The sequence below is a fragment of the Urocampus carinirostris genome, chromosome 12 (assembly GCF_059441175.1).
Source record: "Urocampus carinirostris isolate Australia breed hairy pipefish chromosome 12, RoL_Ucar_1.0, whole genome shotgun sequence".
Taxonomy (NCBI): Eukaryota; Metazoa; Chordata; class Actinopteri; order Syngnathiformes; family Syngnathidae; genus Urocampus; species Urocampus carinirostris.
In genome coordinates, this window is record NC_142360.1 from 40,784,647 (window position 1) to 40,806,628 (window position 21,982).

General features: G+C 40.4%; 1 long non-coding RNA gene across 3 annotated transcripts in view; it reads right to left on the reverse strand.

Moving 5' to 3' along the window:
• The window catches only part of LOC148356037 (uncharacterized), an 84,920-nt gene extending 63,055 nt beyond the window's left edge, over positions 1–21,865 (reverse strand). For all 3 annotated transcript variants that reach the window (XR_015852197.1, XR_015852198.1, XR_015852196.1), the window contains exons 1-2: positions 21,805–21,865; positions 17,862–17,985 (exon numbers count right to left, since the gene is read on the reverse strand). This is a non-coding gene — a long non-coding RNA (uncharacterized LOC148356037). The remainder of the gene's footprint in view (positions 1–17,861; positions 17,986–21,804) is intronic.
• Between the last annotated feature and the right edge of the window lie 117 nt (positions 21,866–21,982).

The following is a 21,982-nucleotide window of genomic DNA, read 5'->3' on the forward strand; positions in this document are numbered from 1 at the left end:
TGCATCGGCTCGCTACAACGGGTCAGGTGCAATCGACATTTCGTTCTGTGTACATTGTTACACAGAATGACAATACAAGGAAATTATTATTATTATATTATTATTATATCCTAACTGTTATTATTAATATTATTACATTTGTTGTTATATCATTGGTATATTTAATAGGGAAGATGAAGGGGTAGGCAATGTAAGCATTTGCTCCTTACTATCTCTTTTCGAACATATTATGTCACATTATTTTGTTGAGTTATTGTTTTTGTTCTGTTTTTATTTTAATGTTCGAATAAAGTTTTCATTCATTAAGGGTGTCACAAATAAACAGGACTTTGTTTATTTTTTTCTGTGTTTTATTTATTTATTTTGTATTATATTGTCACTTAGGATGCTCTGTTATTAATGTACAAGCTGAAAGAGTTTTATGTTTATATTCCTGATGATCAAAAATCCGGGCAGCACGGCGGCGCAGTGGTTAGTGCGTGTGCGGCACAGTTCTGAGGTCATAAGATCGAACCTCTTGTGTGAAGTTTGCATGTTCTCTCCGTGCTTGGGCGGGTTTCCCCCAGGGACTCCCACATTGCAAAAACATGCATTTTAGGTTAATTGGCCTAACCAAATTGTCCCTAGGTGTGGATAAGTAAGTGAGTTCTCCATCTCTGGGACTGGCTGGCAACCGGTTCAGGGTGTCTGAAGACAGCTGGTATGGGCTCCGGCACCCCCGCGACCCTACTGAGGATAAGTGGTGCAGATCATGGATGGTTGGATGGATGATCAAAATCCCCCGCAAAAAGAAAAACAAAATATATATATCTATATATTACCAAAAACCCCAATTTTTGGGGGGGTGTGCCTTATCATCCAGTGCACCTTATAGTGCAAAAAATACGGTATTTATAGGACGATACAGTGATCCGAACAAAACAGTTGAACTGAAGATGTACAACTGACAACATGAAGATCGCTTTAGTCAAAGCAAGAAGCATGCCTTTAGCGTGTCGACATTTTCGCCAGATTATCGTCGAGGAACGGGCGAAATCTCCCGCGACGGTGGCCCCCTTGCATCGACATGAACCCCCGCCCCCCAACAAACACGGCCAAAGGTTTTCTACGGGTCCTCGTAAAGTCCCGGAAAAAAAGACTCGGGAGAGGCGAAGAGCAGCGCAAACGGGCCTCACAAAGCTGGCCGACACGGCGTCTTTGCTTAAGCTAACGGGAGTTTCGTCCTTGGTCTGAAAGGAAAAAGACATTTTATGGCGGCGGGTGCGACAAATGGAGAAGGGGGCGCTCTATTTCATGCTTGAGTTACAGCCCGGGAGTAAAGAAGAAAATACAGATTCTTAAACCACTTTCCTCTTCTAAATACTTATTTCACTTTATCTGCTCAAGTACATTGGCTTCATCCCTTTAAAAGGCCATATTCAACATTTTAAGGCTGGGAAATGATAGTATTTTTTTCACTTTCTCAACTTTTAAGCTCTAGATGTCTTTGTACTTGTCCTGTACAATGGCATATTCATACTATACAGCAGGGGCGTCAAACTCATTTTAGCTCGGGGGGCCACACGATCGAACAAACATTCTCTCGGGGGCCTGACTAGTAGATTAAAGAGAAAGAAAAAAGATAGAAAGAAACAAAGAAAGAAAGAAAGAAGGAAAGTAAAAAGAAAGAAAGAAAGAAAAAAGAAAGAAAGAAAAAGGAAAAAACGAAAGAAAGATAAAAGAAAGAAAGAAAGAAAGAAATGAGAGCGAGAGAGAAAGAATGTGAGTAACAAAAGAGATAAGACAAATAGTGAGAGAGAGGGGGAAAGAGAGAGAAAAAGTAATCCAAAGAGAAGAGAGAACGAGAGAAGGAGAGAAAGAGAGAAGGGAGAAAAAGGAGGGGGAAGCAGGAGAGAAAGAAGAGAAAAGAGAGAAAGGAAAAAAAGGAAAAGAGAGCAAAATAAGGTAAAAAGACAGTGAGAGACAGAAAGAGACAAAGAGGAATAAAGAAAGAAAAAGAGAGACAGAGCGAGTTAAGGAGAGAAGGATAGAGAGTGAGAGAAAAGGGAGGGCGATAGAAAGAGAAAGAGTGAGAGAGAGAGAAATAAATACAAGTACAGTGTCTTTGTTCGAGGCACCTGGCTTTGGCAAGTTGACATATTTCAACCTGCAGCTTGTTTTTCTCTTGCGCTTCTCTGAGTGTTGTCTCACGGACCGGATTCAATCCCTGAGCGGGCCTGATCCGGCCCGCAGGCCGCCTGTTTGACACCCCTGCTATACAGCAAGGGTGTGCATACTTTTCAGAAAGCAGGACAGATTTGGAAGCTTTAAATATATTCAGCCTGGCATTCTTCGAACGGTCGTTAATAAATTCAGCCTCCGGTTTGCAGTGCTTGGCTATCAGCGTCCTGACCTCCCAGCTCGCCCTTGTAGAATTTTCATATGACGAGCTGGCTCCTGTGCCGTTAAAACAGCTTCCGGTTGCTTCACCTTTTCACAGCGTGTTTACAGTAAAGGATTTTATACGATTGACTCATAATGCAATGAAGATTTTCACTGAGTGGGCTTGAGTTCAATGTACAAGGTCAAGGCAGGCTGTTGGAAATTCATAATATTTTGGCTCGGAAATTTTGATAACGGGACTCGTGGAGGCGAATTTGTTTTGGGAAGCCAGACATCAAGGTGCTGTGTTGTGAGAACGATGGCCGCAAACAATTCCTTGGCACGCCTATGGGAGGAGCTGAGACGCCATCTTGCGGGGAGACGTGGGCCAATAAGAAAAAGCTAAAGGACTTCAGAAGAAGGCTTCACACAGACTTCAACGTCACTTCTTCAGCCGTCTCCGATGAAATACACTTAGTTCTTCCGTCAGGGAAAATAAATCTAATTCGAACAATTTAGTAAACGCTACATTTTGATGGTTAAATTCCAACACTGGCTGGCTCCTGTGCCGTTAAAACAGCTTCCTGTTGCTTCACCTTTTCACAACGTTCCTTTCCAGTTAGCTTTTTGAAGTGAAAATTTGATCGCGGGCCGTAACTGGCCCCCGAGATAGACTTTGAACACGCCGACTAGACGGGTATGACTTCTGTTGTATTTGAGGATTGACCCTAAGTGTGTGGAACTAAACAACAAAGAGAACTGATTTTGACGCAGGCATGGAAATAAGGTGGTAGTGGAGGAGATTCCTAACAGAATATTTATGTTTATGACCTTGGCTGAATTTAGCCTCAAGTGGCTTGCATAAAAGCAGGTTAATTTTAGCTTGGACCAGATCTGTGCCGATTTATTCTCTTCCTCTAGCCTGCTTCTGACCAGGCTAACTATCAGTTTATTCCAAGAGATACATGACACTTCTATCGTCTCGCTTGAGAAAAATTTAAGGGTTCATAGCAGTTCTGGACCGTTTATCACTAATATCGAGCAATCGTTGTTTTGTCCCCACCATTATTATCTGAAAAAAAAAGATCGATCGTAGAGGTTTTCTTCTTCCGAGGGGGGTCATGACGGAAAATAATTGAGACGCACTGCTCCAACCAAATAAATCAATAAGTGTGTCGGCGCGTTTCTTCTCGATGTAGGGATTTTCCATGAACTGCAAAGATCGATCTTAGCAATTAGCATCCTTCTCGTTTTTTAAGGATCCAATCAATGGATCATGATTTATGGGTTTTCAGTTGTCCATTCTCCACCCTGATTGGTTAAAACTGCAGAAGGCAACTCCTCCCGCCTGCACGAATGAGTGACTTTATGCTCGTCATTGCAGTTTTTTGTTAGTGTAGCAGAGAAGTGGTAAAAGTAAGAAACCGCCCGTTTCAAAAACAGTCCAGTTTTTGGCAGCTATTTATCATCAGGGAGCAAAACAAGGGTGGTTATATCGTTTTCGTTAGGGATCGAAGTATATATATATATATATATATATATATATATATATATATATTATGTATAACATTTTTCTAAAGAAATGTCAAAGAGTTTCCAAAAGTCTACTTTGGTCAAATGTTTAGACATTGTGAAAGAGTCGTGAATGTACTTCTCTTTCCAAAAGTCATTTACGGATTGTGCACACCCGATAATCGCCTGTCTAAAGGAATCCCGAGTGGCATTACGTACGTTTATTGTCGGCTCTGATTCGAAAACACATCGTGAATATGCATGCATTTATGTTGGGAATATCATTGGCTAACCAATGTGTCAATCATCATTTGAATCAGTCACTACTTTTTTACTTTGGTCACTTAAACTCCCAATATGGCACACCATGGCAAGGAACTCTCTGAGGAGCCTCCAGGAATTTAGATATGAACACCCTCTTTCACAGGCAGTCAGGTGGGTTACCCTATATGTGGAAAAATTGCTTTAGATTATATTCATGGAGGGGGGAAAAAAAACCCTTCTTCAGACAAGTCTCTCTGTCCCTTTCATCGCATCCCTCAGCCGAGGGAAAGGTAAAGGAGAGGAGAGGTGCTGTACAAGGATAGTGGGATGTTTGGACCCGTTCTTAGAGATGGGCAGGGCAATCGTATGATGCGGCAGGGGTAAACCAGCGAAAGCTGTCGGGCCCTGCTGTCGAACAGAAGAGTGTGTCGTGTCACCCTGACCTGAGTGACATGGCTGCTTTCTCGTGTCCAGTTTCGTGATCGACTTGGGTAACGAGGTGCCTAACTTGTTTGGGTGTTTGGGCATGGTCCAAAAATTTTTGTCTGTGTTTTTTTGCTACTTTTTACCCTTTTTTAATTTTCTTTGTTATTGTATGTGTTTTTCTTGCTGTCGGTCACCCTTCTTGAGGGATATGACCAAGGTCAGATTACAAATAGAAACTGGTGGAATTAGATAGAGATAGATGACTAGATAGATAGATGTCTAGATAGATGTCTAGATGTCTAGATAGAGATAGATAGATAGATCGCACTTTGCAGGAGGCATTAGAGGACAGAGCAAGCTCTGGGCTTTGTCTGTCCTCATAATTACTTGAAACGAAGACTCCAAAAGGAAGAGAATTCGCCATCTTTAAAAGGCCTTTCTTCTTCTTAAGCTCCTTCTGCAGATCTACACCAGACCCCCAAAAAATGTGAACCCCCTTTTCCTCAGATTCCATCTTTTGGGGGGGAGATCACCTCTCATTGGTCCACTTCTTTATTAATGCAGTGAAAGAGTCTTTAAAGGCACATTGGCCCAAAGAAAGGGAAGACAGCCTGTCCTATTGGAATGCTTCGTTCTGACTAAATGAGTCCTGACAGTGAGGATAGTCCATACCTGTCGAGCTCCAGGTCTCCATGTTCATACAAACTGTCGTATTTTCCCTTACAAAATAATCTTTCACCATATTTTTTTATTTATTTAGTTTAACGTGTTATATTGTACATGTGTTTCTTTATATCATATATATTGTTCATTGTGAGATACCGAGTTGCTCGACATGAATGAGCTTTATTATAAAAAAAAAAGTTCCAAAATGAAGTCGCTTGGACGTTCACTGTAGAAGGAAAACATACATGCAAAAAGAATGAAGTAGAATAATACATTTTCTTATTTTCAGCATTCAACTATTGTTGGTAATATACTGATTAAAGGGATAACCACAGACCCGTCTTTTTAGCAGCTGCCCTGTTATCTCTCACTTTTTGTGATTTATTGTTTTATTGTCTGCTCCTATATCTTTGGTGTTTTTCTTCCCGTTTGACAACTACACTTTGGATGACTTTCTAACCTATGGACATGGGTTTTAGCGCACAAAAATGCGTGTATTCAAGGAATCAACTCCTTGCCCTGAAGAATTCTCGTGCCGGCGTCATGAAGGGGCCTATCGTGGAAGAAGAGCCGGAGCTAGCGAAGTGGCTAGCGGCGTTATAAGTCTTCTGTACCATCCGTAATCATGGTTAATGCGAACTCACGACCAAATAAGATCATCGAGTGCTGGTGGAAAACATGGAAGCGCACAGGGAGCGCAGTTGCCGTGTTTTGCGGAAACGTGGCTCACGTTTAGCATTCCGGACGCTAACGTGTAGCCACCCGGAGCTATCCGGCTTCAACGCCGCTATACAGAGACACGAAAGCTGGGGGGAATCGGAGAGGAGGCGGACTTGCTAACACGAGGTGGTGTATCCCTGGACACAAAGAAAAGATTTCCATCTGCTGCAGGGATGTTGAACTTTTGGACTAGCGTGACGTCATCCACTCTGCTACAAGCACCCCTTGGGCATCATGTTCATCTGTTACTAAACAACAGGGTAGACTGCTGGAAGTGTGAATTTCCCTACGGGGATGAATAAAGTATCTCTCTATCTTTTTTCATTTTCTCCTTTTCTACCAGGGGTGGCGAACAAGTTTGACACAAAGAGCCGAAATTTTTAACTTTAAGAGCCACACCACGCACTTGAGGCCGTCTTTTGACCTGGCTTTTCAAGGTGCTCCATTTTTGCTTGCGTAGTTCAGTCCCTTTGGGGAATTCCGTGTCAATATTAGCATGGGCTGTGCTAAAATGACGCTAAAGTCTTGGAATGGGATATCGTACTACTGCATAATAAACGGAGTGATTTACCATTCTGTTCAATAAAAAGTAAGCGTCTTCCCATTCTTTCTGAAATGCTCTGTGTTCATCTTCATATTTCTGTTTGCATTTTGCCATTTTGACCATGAGGGGAACAGTCTGCACGCTCATGAAATGTTTACTTAATTTCCCGGCATTAGACGTAACCGAAGCAGAGGATTGGCAGTCAGTTATGTGTCCGGAGCAGCATAAAAACAACAAATCTGCCAAATTAATTTCAAACTATTATTTATTATTAACTCTGATGGATTCAAGTGTGTTTTAAGAGGGGGGAAAAAAATAAACATCAGTATATAGAAAATATGGTGAGGCAAAGAGCTGCATTTTGATTGGCCAAGAGCCGCATGCGGCTTGAGAGCCAGCCCCTGTTTTATACTTCTTATTTTTCTTAACTTCTGTATACAACATCATGATTTGTAATATAATGCAAGTGAGCCGTTTGAGAGACGGCTCTCTTCAATGAGTCGAGCCGAAAAAGCCGGTTCTCTAAAAAGAGACGGACTGCCTTTCACCACACAACTACCACATGAAATCCGAGGCGCCAGACGCATGAGCACAGTAGCATCAAACCGCTCGCTTCGTTTGCAACGAAAAAAACGATACCGAGATGGAGGCTACCGCGGCGACCTCGTTTGACTCGATTGATTTGCCGTTTCGTCATAGTCGGTGTTTATTGGATGGTACCCATCATTGACAAATTTGCATTTTCCGTACAGATTTCCTCGTACGTCGTACTCGTCTAAAAATGCATAATAAACGTACTTTGTACGGCAATTAGGGAAAAAACACTGGAGCGTGTGTACAGTAAGATCAAACATCTAGTTGGATCCGCCCATCTCTGTCTGTCCCTCACCCCCTCATACACCCCCCCTCCGGAGGAAAACAAAGCCTATACAACAAGGACAGTACAAACATCTTCTTTGTTCCTTTATCTCTTTGTTTTGCTTATCCTCACTGTAAAATGTGGACCTGGAGTGCCACGTCCAATTTCGTTGTCACAATATATCCTATGTTGTAACAATGACAATAAAGGTATATTCTATTCTATTCTAAAAACGTACAGGACGCCAGGTATGGGATACTGTATTGTAACCAGTTCATGCCAGCCCCCTCCTTCAACATCATCTAGGATATATCTCTTAAACTCTCGGACCCCCACCCCCCCTGTCCATCAGCAGCAGCGGTGCAATAGCCCGATTGCATGCTAATCCTCTTAAAGCCGGGCCTTATTAAACATTCATCTCGACCGGCGCAAAAGCGTGTGAGAAGGACGGCCGTGGCGGTTGTACGGCTGTTTTTTACTCGGGAGGGGTGCGTAAAAAGCAAAAGGTGCCCCCCAGAAGAAAGTTGCTTGGAATTCCCCCAATTTGATGGTGTGACAAGTGTATCTAAGTCCGCTCAAATGTACTTTAGAGCCCATCAAGCGGAGCCAATTTAGCCCAGAGCAGACGCTAAATTGAATTCCAATTAAGACGGCAGGGCAGACCATGAATACGCCGCTGATCCGAGTGGCTTTTGACTTATTCAATTTGGGAAATTGGGCATCGCTTGATCCCTCTTACGTCCCCCTCCCCGTCACCCCTCGCAAATACCGGCGCCGTAGGAAACGACTCATCAGGGTCCATTTGTAAAACGAGGTTTTATTCCGCCCCATTCAGAGAGGAGGCGGACTCGCTATCTACATGGACACGAGGCGGTGTAACCCCGGGCACAAAGATTTTCATCTGCTGCAGGGACGTGGAACTTTTGGCCTAACGTGTGACGTCATCCACTCCGCTGTGGCTAAACTACAACACAGCACCCCGAGGCCATCCTGTTTATAAACAACAAAAGGATACTGCTGGAAGTGTGAATTTCCCTATGGGGATGAATAATGTATCTATCTATCTATCCACAAATGAATTGCAGTCTTTTGACCAGACTTCTGCAAAAACCGATAGCCGGTTGTTAAGTCTTTAAGATGTCACCAGTCACTGAAACATGTCATGCCACATAACATCTGAAACATTATGAGGAACATCCATCCATTATCTGCACAGCTTATCCTCAGTAGGGTCGCGGGGGTGCTGGAGCCCATCCCAGCTATCTTCGGGCAGTGGGCAGAGGACACCCTGAACTGCTTGCTAACCAGAGACAGACAATTCACTCGCTAATTCACAATTTGGACCAGGCAATTAACCTGACATGCATGTTTTTGGAATGTGGGAGGAAACCCAAGCAAGCACGGGGAGAACATGCAAACTCCACACAGGAGGTTCGATCTCATGACCTCAGAACTGTGTCGCACACACGCTAACCACTGCGCCACCGTGCTGCCCAATACAAACATCTCATCTCGTCTCATTAGCTGTCCCGCCTATCATTATTAGGGTCGCGGGGGTGCTGGAGCCCATCCCGTTACTCCTTATTTTCTTTCGTCGAATCGTTCGCTTCAAAACACGTGCACTAAATATAGAAAACATCGAAAATTTAGAAGCTTTCCAACCCGGGAGAACAAGAATCATGATTCTAGCATGCATGGTTCAAAAGGCCAGAAATGTATATATATTTAGTCGTTTTCAAGCATCATGTTCTTGGCGGATCTGGATAAAATCTCGCTAGACTCGACAACAGGTCTAGGGTAAAGCCATCTTCGGGCAGTGGGCAGGGGACACCCTGAACTGGTTGCCAGCCAATCGCAGGGCACACGGGGACAGACAACTCACTCGCTCATTCACACCTAGGGACAATTTGGACCGGCCGATTCACCTGAAATGTTTTTGGAATGTGGGAGGAAACTGGAGTGCCCGGAGGAAACCCACGCAAGCACGGGGAGAACATATAAACTCCGCACTGTTAGGCCGTTAGCTGGATTTGAACCCATGCAGGAGGTTCACACGACCTCAGAACTCTGCCGCACACGCGCTAACCACTGCGCCGCCATGCTGCCACAATACAAACATTCAAATGAATATCATTTTTCCTTATAACCCAGCCTTTCTGTCAATTCTTTTACCTGAACGCAGCCCGCCGCTGCAAAAAATGGCCCACCCTGCCCCTATAGGGTACTTTCCCTGAGCCCATTTTATGAAATCTGCAAGACCCCCCCACTCCACACACACACCCCCCCAATATCACCCACATCCAGCCTCACGCCTCCTCTCAAACACAAACCCGAACTGGGCAGCAGCGCCGGGGCGTCTTAAAGGCGCCTTTAATTCAGCCAACTTTGAAGTGGCGCTCCGGCAAATGCACTCAATCAATTATAAATGAAATAATCTCCTTAAAATATTAGAGATTTTTCCCCCAGTCTAAGAAATAGCGGGAGATTAGGGCGCCCAAATCACTTTTAGCGGTATCTAAAGTGACAGCAGCAGAATCATCGCAGGAAGCGGCGAGGAACTTAAAATGATTATGTAGATCTGTGTCAAAACTGGCAAACGTTTGGCTAAATCCCTCCGCCGGATCCGCCGCGACCGGGGAAAGCGATCATTCCCGGCCTTATTTCCAGGGTTGCACTTCTTAAGGGGGGGGGGGTTGACGTCCGTATATATTTACCATGGTATTTACGGGCGCCGTCGGCGTCTTGTTACCTTCGGGGGTCAACGCGTTACACGGGCCCGCCTTGTGTACCACGCTTCGACTTGTTGTTCGCTAATACGGCGTGCATACCTTGACGTGTGGGATTAAGGCGGCGGAATGAGGCTTCGGGTGTATGATCATTATTGATATCTGACCTATGTACCGTATTTTCCACACTATAAGGCGCACCTAAAAGCCTTTATTTTTTTCAAAAGCTGACCATGCGCCTTATAATACAGTGCGCCTTATATATGGATCAATATTAAGTCGCAAAATCTTGCAACTAATGCAAGCAGCCGCCGACTCGATTTTCCCCCGAACGTGGAGTAGTCTGCGGTGTATGCTGGGATACATATGCCGGCGTTTCATTGGCTAACCAATGTGTCAATCATCATTTGAATCGATCACTATTGGCTTAAGTTATTCAGCAGTCAAGGGGAGGATCCTTTTTAACATTTACAGGCTGGCATTGACTTGAACGGCAAAACAAAGCCTGCAATTGGCCAAAAAAGATGAATGCGTATAGCACGTGGTTGACGGCATACAGAAAGCATTTTTTTTACTATTCTGTATTTGTAAATATTTTATTCTCCTGGATTTACTAAACTCACGGATATAAGAGGACCATGGCTGCACATTATTATTGAACACAACGACTTTGGTGAGCTACTTCGGCTATATATTTTCCCTGTATCTTGTTTCGGACTGAACTCGATGTTTCTGTGATAAGCGGTGCAGATAATGGATGGAATGGAGTGTCTATTTTTAAATTCAACTCAATTCCAAGTGTTTATTGTCATATGCACAGTAAAGTTGCGAGCGAAAATAGAAACTGAGGAATGGTTGGCATTTCTTGAATCCCAAGACTTTAATCTTCCGAATGATGCAACGATGCATTTGAGTGACATCTTACGGACACCGCATCCGCACGTGTTCTCGACACGTATTTGCTTCTTTGCAAGCTTTGGGAATGTTAAGGGGGTAAGAAGTTGGACTGAACCATCTGACTGTTTTGTCCACGTTCCCATTGTAGCGCCTTATAATTCGGTGCGTCTTATGTATGTCAAAAATTGGACCAAAAACTATTTTTTGGGGGTGCGCCCTATAACCCGGTGCGCCTTATAGTGCGGAAAATACGTAGTTTTTATTCAAACATTTTGATGTTTTTATATCTTTTATTATAAAGATAAAATACTTTAAATGCACATTGTGATTTGAAGGTTTTGTCGGTAGTATACAAAATCGTACATCGATTTCCTCCTTCATATCTTTCAGATTTACCTTTGTGACTAAACTGGCACTACGGCGGTTGCGATTTCTCCACCGTCGTTGGCGTTTCTGCTGAAGTTGGGATGCTGTTCGTACTCCTTTGCTCTTCTATCGTTACTCACAGAACTGGAAATTATGACCCAGTGCACATTTCTACGGGGTCGGGGCTCATTCATCTTTGATTACAGCTTTCAGATGATATAAATTAGGCCTATCCCACAGTGTTGGCTTGATGGATTACCTGGACCCATAGGAAACGCACTGATCAATATCATGGATTAGCTTCCCGAGTTTCCAGGCTATGCCATCGCGCTTTTTGCTGTTTGTTGCTAATGAAGAACTCCGAATGAGCCTTTTGAACATAGTAGCGGAACATGGTTGCACTTCGATAAAAGTGAAACTTCCAAAAGTTTTCTTTCTTGTGTATGGGTCACAGAATAGAAGAAAACTTTATTCAAACATTAAAATGAAAACAGAACAAAAACTCAACAACAAAATAATGTTATATAATATATCCGAAAAGGGGTAGTCAGAAACAAATGCTTATATTCCCTTCCCCTTCATCTTCCCTCTTAAATACACCAATGATATAACAACAATTTTAATAATATTAATAATAACAGTTATGATATAACAATCGCAAGAATAACATAAAGTGCTATTCCTAATCCCTCGTATCACTCATACCCCATTTTCTTCATCTCTGTATTCCGCCAGTAATGTTTTTGTATTTTAAATTGAAGACGTGAATCGTTGAACATTGTTTGATCTCGTCTTGGAAATTGTCCCAAAGTTTGACTCCGCACACAGACACACACATACTTTTCCTGGTGGTTCTCACCTTTGGGATTAGGAATTGACAACAGCCCCTTAAATTATAATTTCCCTCTTTCCGAATGAATCATTGATGGATGTTTTCTGGCACTATGTTTTTGTTGACCTTAAATGGCAGTTGTGCAGTGAAAAAATTTGACTAAATCATCTAATTTTAATAATTTGGACTGCAGGAATAAAATATGAGTATGATCCCGATATCCTACCCTTTTGTATGGTTCTAATTGCACGTTTTTGGAGGATAAAAAGGGGCCAAAGTGAACTTTTGTCATGATTGCCCCAGATTTCTGCACAATATGTTAAGTATGGCAGAACTAGAGAACAATATCATAAATACAATGCATTATAGTTTAAAAGGAATTTGGCTTTATTCATCAATGAAATGCTTTTAGATACTTTACTTTGTATGTGTCTGATGTGTGTTTTCCAGCTTCATTTATTGTCTAATAGTCCCTATCAAAATACAGGTGAAGGTACATAAACAGGGTATTCCATAAGTCCTGGGCACATTTGAAGTACTCATTATCTCCTTAACTATTAATGGTAGTAGGATAAAAGTTGTGCATTTGTAAAGGCAGTGATAGTACAAGTTTTGGATCCCTGTCAGTTTAAGATGTGATTTAAAAGGTTTTGTTGGTATTATACCAAATCATGCATGGACTTGCTCCCTCATATCTTTCAGATTTAATTTGCCCCTATGTTCCTGCTCAAATTCTTTGCTCGGACAATGCTGGTCTACTAGTGATCCCAAGAGCCAAGTAGAGAACCGTTCTCCATTCGGGCCCCGGTGCTGTGTAATGCTCTATTTATGATCCAATTGGCCAAAGCTAAATCTTATGCTAAATAAGTCAATCAATGCCTAACTAAGAGAAATGTAACTCAGTAAAATTACAAGACAATGAGTGAAAAGTTAATTTTCTAGAAACAAATAAAACACTTTACAGCTATGAAATAAAGTGTTGGTGACAAAAAAACACATCTCTCAGGAACCATCCTTCCATTATTATCCATTATTTTTATGTTCGAAATAAAGTTTTCATTCATTCATTCATTCATCCTCGTATGGTTCAGATCCTACCTCTCAGATAGGACACACTGTGTTAAATAGGGTGAAATGACATCTGAGCCCTTTAGTGTTACATGTGGTGTTCCTCAGGGTTCAGTACTTGGTCCCCTTCTTTTCAGCATTGACATGCTTCCATGAGGTGATATTATTGGCAAGTATAATTTCAGTTTTCATTGCTACGCAGGTGAAATTCAACTACATCTTACGATAGAGGAATCTGCCACACTAAATTGTGGAAATTTGGAGGCCTGCCTCACTGAGATCAAAGAATGGATGTCACTCTACTTCTTGTGCCTTAACTCTGAAAAGACCGAAATGTTAGTTATTGGTCCATCTAAATGCCGTGACTTGTTCTCAAAAACGGCTCTGAACTTTGACAAATGTAATGTCACCCAGAGTGACTCAGCTAAAAATGTAGGTGTCATATTTGACCCCCATCTGTCCTTTCAAACACACGTGAAGAATATTACTAGAACAGCGTTCTTCCATCTTGGCAACATTGCTAAAATTCGCCCTATGCTGTCTCAGTCAGATGCAGAGATTATAATTCACGTGTTTGTTACTTCCTGTCTCGATGACTGTAATGCACTACTTTTCGGTCTCCCGAAGTCCAAAATCAAGAGCCTTCAGCTTGTGCAAAATGCTGCAGCCAGGCTTTTAATTAAGACACTAAAGTTACCCCGATTTGAGCTAACCTGCATTAGCTCCCTGTTAGCTTAAGATGTGATTTGAAGGGTCTGTTTGTAGTATACAAAATCATGCATGGACTTGCCCCCTCATATTTTTCATATTGAATTTCCCCCTGTGTTCCGGTCCGGAGCCTTAGCTCTGAAAATGCCGGTCTACTCGTGATCCCAAGAGCCAAGAAGAAATCCGACAGTGTTTTCCATTGGGGGCCTTGGTGCTGTGGAATGCTCTTCCCCCTTAGATTCAATCTGCAACCTCAGTGGAAATGTTTAAATCTAAGTTTAAAACACACTTCTACTCCATAGCATATGAATAACCGATATTTTATGTTGATAATATGTGTACTATTTGCCCTCATGTAGGTTTTAGATCAGGGGATGGTGTCATAAGAGTCTGTGGTCTGTGCAGCCCTTTGAGACTCTTTGTGATTAAGGGAGTCACAAACTAACATGACTTGACTTATCAAGCATCATGGAAAAGCTAAGTCACCAAATAAACCTGATTTCCAAAATCAATCTCGCCAATGATTGTCCATCTTTGAGTCACGCTTGCTTTGCCATACATTAAAAGAAAAAGAGAAAAAATAGGAGGGGATGCAATGGAGGCGGTGCAATGGAACAGCGACAACTTCATGTTTGGGTAATTATCAGCAGTCACGTAGCGAGGGGCCGCTTAACAGACTCATTGTTGCTGTTTAACACTTTGGCCTGCTGATTGATGAATAAAAGGGGAACGCACACGCACGCAATTCTCACGGGACGCACGCCAAAATACGACAGCAGGGGCGTTACCGGGGGGGTCAGGGGTGTGCCGTGCTTACCCGTTGAGACACTCTGCCGCCCAAAGAAAAATAGATGGAGTGGTGAGGGCAGTCTGATGAATGAAAAAGACAAAAGAAAAAAAGAGAAGAAAAGAAGAAGAAAATAAAAAAGGAAGAAAAAGTAAAAATCCAGGAAAAGAAACAAACAAATGAGACAAAAATGAAAAAAAGGAGAGAAAAAGAAGAAGATATTATAAAACAAGAAAAAATAAGTTAAAAGCTAAGGGGGGAAAGAATCAAGGAAAAAAGGAAAAATAGAGGAAAAAGAAGAATAAAAATAACAGGAAAAAATTAGAAAACGAGGTAAAAGCAAGAAATTTAAAAAATCAAAAGCTAGGAAAAAAAGACAATAAAAGGAGAAAAATTAAAAAATGAAAATGGAGAACAAAATAAGAAAAAAGGGGTAAAGAGGTAGTGGGGAGTAACAAAAAAAAAGAAAAAAGAAAAGAAAAATGAAAAAAAGGGAAGAAAAGAAGAAGAAAAGAAGAAAATAAAAAAGCAAGAAAAAAAGTAAAAAGCCTGGAAAAAAAAACAAATAAAAGACAAAAATGGGAAAAAAATAAGCAAATGAGAAAAAAGCCAGAGAAAAAGAAGTTAAAAGCTAAGGGAAAAAAGAATCAAGGACAAAAGGAAGAATAGACGTAAAAGAATAAAAATGGCAGGAAAAAATTTGAAAACGAGGTAAAAGCAAGAAATTTAAAAAAAAATAATCAAAAAGCTAGGAATAAAGACAAAAAAGGAGAAAAATAAAATATGAAAATGGAGAAAAAAATGAGAAAAGGGTAAAAAGGGGGAAAAGAAGAGGTTTGGGGGGTCCCTTTGTCCAGTATAGTCCTAATAATAACGCTTGTTTTTTAAAATATATTATCCTTCTAAATTCTAATAAAATGTATTTTTTTCAGCTTTTAAGTCATTCTAGCTTTTTTATAAAAAGGGAATTTTCAGTGCACCAACAAATAAATAAACTATACATTTAAAACAAACACGGATTGCAGAGAAACACTGCAAACAGTTGGAGTTGATACTACCGCCCCAATGAGACGCATGTGTAGAACGGCCCCGGAGAGGACTATAGCGCAAGCGCCCGGCGAGCAATACATTATTCATAAGCGTCCGACGGGAGAGGGCGGCCATTTTATCATATCGGTGACAGACGTGAGTGAGAAGTCCCCAAGGGTCCTTTTACTGCACTGTCATCAGCTTCCCCGACATTCCCTCGGGACCGCCCGTCCCATTGCCGGTCACGACCCGATAATCATGATAGCCTAATATTTAGGCAGTGAAATAGAGGAGATCTTGATACGGGTCTTCCTTCTTTGAGAGCTGTCTTAAGGGGATACCCAAATTCTAAAACCTACAAAATGTGAGACATGTGTATATATATTTCGTTTTTAAATCCCAATCATTTCTCAAGACAATGTTGTTTTTATTTTCCCTGTTTTTACTTTTTGTCTCTTTTTTTTGTCCTTCTTTTCTTATTTCTCTTCTTTCCAAAAGTAATAAGGAGCGTTTTGGTCACTAAGTCTCCGTATTTTGTCCTCTTCCGTTGTGATTTTAGCACGCGGGAATAACGAAAAAAGAAAAGAAAAATGAAAGAAAAGAGAAGAACAGAAAAAGAAAAGAAAAAAGCAAGAAAAAAGTAAAAAGCCTGGAAAAAAAGAAACAAACAAATAAAAGACAGAAATGGGAAAAAAATAAGCAAATGAGTAAAAAGCCAGAACAAGAAATTAAAAAAGAAGAAATTATTAGGCAAGAAAAACCGTAATATCGATTTCAGACTGCAAAAATGAAGTTCCACTTCTCTTAGCAGATGTTTTTTTTTCATATGAAGATTATTTTTCTCGTTTTACTATATATTTATCTCTTTTTTTTTAATTGGCATTTTGTAGTGTGGAGTTGCTAATAGAAGAATAAACTTACATAATATTAATATTTAATATGAAAAATAATAGCAATAATACCTAATCGTTTGAGATGTATATATTTTATAATATAATCTTTAGTATTTTATATATATTTATATTTATATTTTATCTTTTATTTTTTCATTTTATTTTTTTATTTATATATTAATATTTATTATTTTATATATATTTATTATTTTATATATACTTAGATTTTTTATTTAATCTAATTTTTTCATTTAGATTTATTATTTGATATATGTTTATTTTAGAATATTTATTATTTAATATATGTATATATATATATATATAGGTATATATTTATTTCATAATATTTTATAATATTTTAATATGAAAAATAATACTTAAAGGTGCGTTGTTTGAGATGTCCTTAAAAATTCAAAAGTAGAATATTTTGTTCATCAAATATGTGACACCAATGCCTAAATGAGCTCATAGAGGCTTTATATTTTTTCCCCACTGCGCCTATCTGCTCTGATCTTACTTTCATCAGAGCTGTTTGGGACTCGCAGGAAAGGGGGTGTGGAGCGTAATTTTATGCTCATCCTCGCGGATTTCTGTTAATGTAGCATGAAAATGGTGAAAGTAAGAACTGTTCCAAATACAGTTTAAACACCAACGCAAACCCCAGAAAAGATGAAAAACAGAAGAGTTTATACGAGCGAGTCTCTTCTTTCTTGACAGAGGCTGCGATGATAACTTAAGCCAGAAGACGGCATCAGCGAGTAGAACATTTCTAAACTCTTGACAGCATCCTGAAGAGACCAATATTATCCAACAAGAGAATTTGAATTATTTTACATTATTCTAATTTATTTTGTGTGTCAATTTTTTTCAACGCGAGTTTCCGCAGTGTTTGCATCATATTTACACATCCATCCATCATTATCCACAGTAGGGTCGCTGGGGTGCTGGAGCCCATCTCATTTGAACTCGGGCAGTGGGCAGGGGACACCCTCAACGGGTTGCCAATGAACCTGACATGCATGTTTTTGGAATGTGGGAGGACACCAGAGTGCGTGGAGGAAACCCATCCAAGCACGGGGAGAACATGCAAACTCCACACAGGAGGTTCGGTCTCACGACCTCAGAACTGCGCTGCACACGCGCTAACCGCCGCGCCGCCCCATATTTACACATCAAACACGAAAACCTTAAGTTTTGACGCACCTGTCGAGCTCCATTCGGCTTTAGATCGGCTCGCAACCGTCAACAGGGTGGCTTAACGCGGGACGCGGCTCTTCTCTGGAGGTCAGCCAGAGCCTTTCTAAGAAGGCTTTCTGCAGAACAGGACCTAAAACCAGATTATAAATCAACAATATAAAGGATCCCTTATGCTCATTTGACAAAACAACACCCAACGCTCATAAAGCTTACGAAAGGATGCCAACGACGGCCATTATTCCGATGAAGGCCTTTGCGAGAAGCCTGCGCTTAAGCCGCACGGATGAGCTTCAATTCTCTAAAAAATGGCAATCCACATGACCCGCAGATGCTTTAGCGCAGATTTGACAAGCAAAGACAGATGTCGAGAGGTAGCCGGCGTTATCGCTCGCCGTTTCCGCGGCCTAAAGACTCGGAGCCGTCTACCGGCGCTGGCAAATCAGATTGAAAGAAAAGGAGAGAACCCAACTTCCCCGTGTAAGAGCGCTTTGTGCGGCTCACGAAGGAGCAGAGAGGATTACTTCTGGACGGGATCCTGGCTTTGGGAGGACTATGAAGACGGGAACGGGGACTTTACGGGATCGCTGGAGTCGAATAGAGGATGGGGGTGCATATTGTTCTTAGAGGGCCTTCTTTTTGACCTACTTGTCAACGTTTTCCCTGTATTATAAACGTTTTCGGATTATGACCATTTTTGTATGGGGTAAAAAAAATAATAATTTGAAAAAAAAAATAGAACAGGAGAAACGGAACCTATTGCAGGGGGATCCTGGCTTTGGGAAGACTATGAAGACGGGAACGGGGACTTTATGGGATCGCTGGAGTCGAATAGAGGAAGGGGATCTTTGTTCAATTTGTTCTTAGAAGTCCTACGTTTTTAACATACCTGTCAACGATTCCCCTGTATTATAAACAATTACATACCTGTAGGTTTTTGCCGTACAAAGTATATTTATGATGCACTTTAAGACGCGTACGACGTACAAGAAAATCTGTGCAGAAAAACGCAAATTTGTCAATGATGGGTACCATCCAGTATACACCGACTATGACGAAACGGCAAATCAATCAAGCCAAACGAGTTGGCCGCGGTAGCCTCTATCTCGGTATCGTTTTTTTCGTCGCAAACGAAGCCACCGGTTTGATGCTACTGTGCGCATGCGTCTGCCGCCTGGGGATTTCCCATCATGCATCATTCCAATCACACTTGAACAAAGCCAACGCGCTGTAAGTCAACAGGCGGGGTTTTATCGAGTACATTTGAAATACGCATGGTCCTAAAAAACATCGGATTTCATGTGGTGGTTGTGTAGTGAATACAATTTTTGTATGGGGAAAAAAATAAGAATTTAAAAAAAACAGAACAGGAGAAACAGAACATATTGCAGAGGGCCCGACCAAAACACTGACCTCCGTTTGGCATAATATTCATTCTGGTTCTTTAACATATTGTGCGGAATTCTGGGGCAATAATTAAAAAATTCACTCAGCCCCCTTTTTATCCTCCAAAAACGTGCAATTAGAACCATATACAAGGTAGCATATCGAGATCATACTCATATTTTATTCCTGGATTCCAAATTATTCAAATTGGATGATTTAGTAAAATTGTTCAATGCACAACTGCTATTTAGGGTTAACCAAAACATAGTGCCATAAATTATCCATAAATTACTCCTTCGGAAAGAGGGAAATTATCATTTAAGGGGCTGTTGTCAATTCCTAATCCCAAAGGTGAGAACCACCAGGAAAAGTATGTGTGTGTCTGTGTGCGGAGTCAAACTTTGGAACAATTTCCAAGACGAGATCAAACAATGTTCAACTATTCACTTGTTCAAACTTAAATACAAAAACATTACTGGCTGAATACGGAGATGAAGAGGGTGGGGTATGAGTGGTACGAGAGATTGGGATAGTGCGTCTAGTTAACTTTGTTTTATTGTTATATCATAACTGTTAAGGGGTAGGTAATAGAAGCACCTGCTTCTTACTACCCTTTTTCGAACATATGATGTAACGTTATTTTGTTGTTGAGTTATTGTTTTTGTTCTGTTTTTATTTTAATGTTCACAATAAAGTTTTCATTCATTCATTCACAATTTGATACGACCGGTAAGAATATACTGTATGTTTAATTTGATAGCAACAAAGGGAAGTGGCTTTACGGAAAATGTATTCAGTCAAATTTCCCAAAACAATGGCCAACAAAACGGGAAGCCCTTTACCATTTTTAACTTATATAAGTGATCTTATTTCGTCACATTACTTCAGAACATAAAAAAGTGAATAAGTTCACCATTTTCAAAATTGTATTCCGTTAAATTAGCTTCAAAAGCTACAGTAAATAAAATGTGAAGGATTTTGGCATTTTTACCTTAGTCACATTGTTGTACCCGAATTATTAAGAACATAAAATACCTGGTAGGTCTATCCAATTTTCGAGATCCCCTGCATTTCTATTTAAGTATTTTTTTTTCATTGTGAACATTCTATTCATGCAAAAATGACAACTTAATTGATTTTATTATTTGTTTTTAATCACAGCATACTGAGGAGATCATTTCTTCCTCATGCCATGAGGCTCTTTAACTCCACCCGGGGGAGTAAATCCCCACATGAAACCCCACCCCCACATTTGCATATGACCCTATTTTTATGACAGTGTGTATTTTCCGTAGCACTATTTAAATACTCTATATCGACACGTTATATTGGGTATTTTTGTATTCTATCTCTTATTTTATTTTTCAACACAAGGACACTGCTGGAAGTGTGAATTTCCCTACCTGGATGAATAAAGTATCTATCTATCTATCCATCCATCTATCTACTGTATCTATCTATCAGCAATGAAATGCATTTATGAATAAACAAGTAGACATGATTTACATTTAATATTTTTGTCGATAAGTAGACCGTTTCATCAAATTTATTTTGAGACACTATGAATTAATTTAAAGTCATATAATACATCCCTTTTTCCAGCACTGAATTTGATAATATGCATTGAGAAACTCAACATGTAATACGAGTAGCTAAGAAGTGTTTTTTTATGCATGAAATATTTTGATAAATAAATATAAATTTTTCCTTATGTATGGAAAAACGTACCCAGCTTTTAGAATGTAGTACTTTTTATACTTTACCATTTCACACATTTGATGAAGGGTAGTTTGTGCAAAGGTGCAGTGAATGAGGGTTACATTATCATAAAATTTTCAACATCGGATTCAGAAACCCTGTAGGTCGCATGTGGCCTGCGGGCCGTAGTTTGCTCACCCATGGTATAGGAAGACAATGCGAACTGATCTTTTGACATCTTTGTTGCAAATTAAACTAAATTGTGGCCAATTCTGCACTGCTATGTATAATAAGCAACCCCAAATGCACAGCAAGTGGGGAAAAAACGAAGAAAGCTCCTAAAAGAATTGTTTGTGTTGAAAATTTGGTGAATAATATACACGTGTTTAAACAATTTGTGAGTAAATAGGTGCCGCGTTGTGTTTTTGAGGTTTATTATCGCTTATTAAAGGAAATTGCGATCATTAATAAGGAATTATTGAGTGAGGTTGACAGGTATGTTTTAACACAAAATTCTAGACGTGCAGCAATTGCTGATGGCAAATAGGGGGCGCTACAACATGACGATATTAAGATGAAATAAAAATAAAAGCAGGGTAAAAAGTGTTTTTTATGGCGCTTGTTTATATTAAACGTCATTTCACTTTTGACCATGAGATGGCGGCACACCTGAATAGTGTGAGCCAATGTAAAGTTGAATTAACAAGGAATTACGTTCAGGAGTTAATAATGATTTTATGAGCTAGGTGGGATGACAAGTCTCCAAATAGTCTTCCCAACAACATGTTATATTGGTTACAACTGGTCCAAAGAGAGAAATATGGCTAATATTGCGTATTTGGAATGTAAATGAAGTAACAAAATTCACCTGTAATTATTTCCGGAGTGGCCATTAACGTCTTGCTGTCGCTTGAATATGACATCACAGTTACTCCGAGCTAACGACGAATCAGAACTCAGTTTATCAAGTCACATGACCAAACTCGGTAAACAATCACCGCCGATTCCTACATTAAACTCCACTCGGTTTTATATTATTATTATTT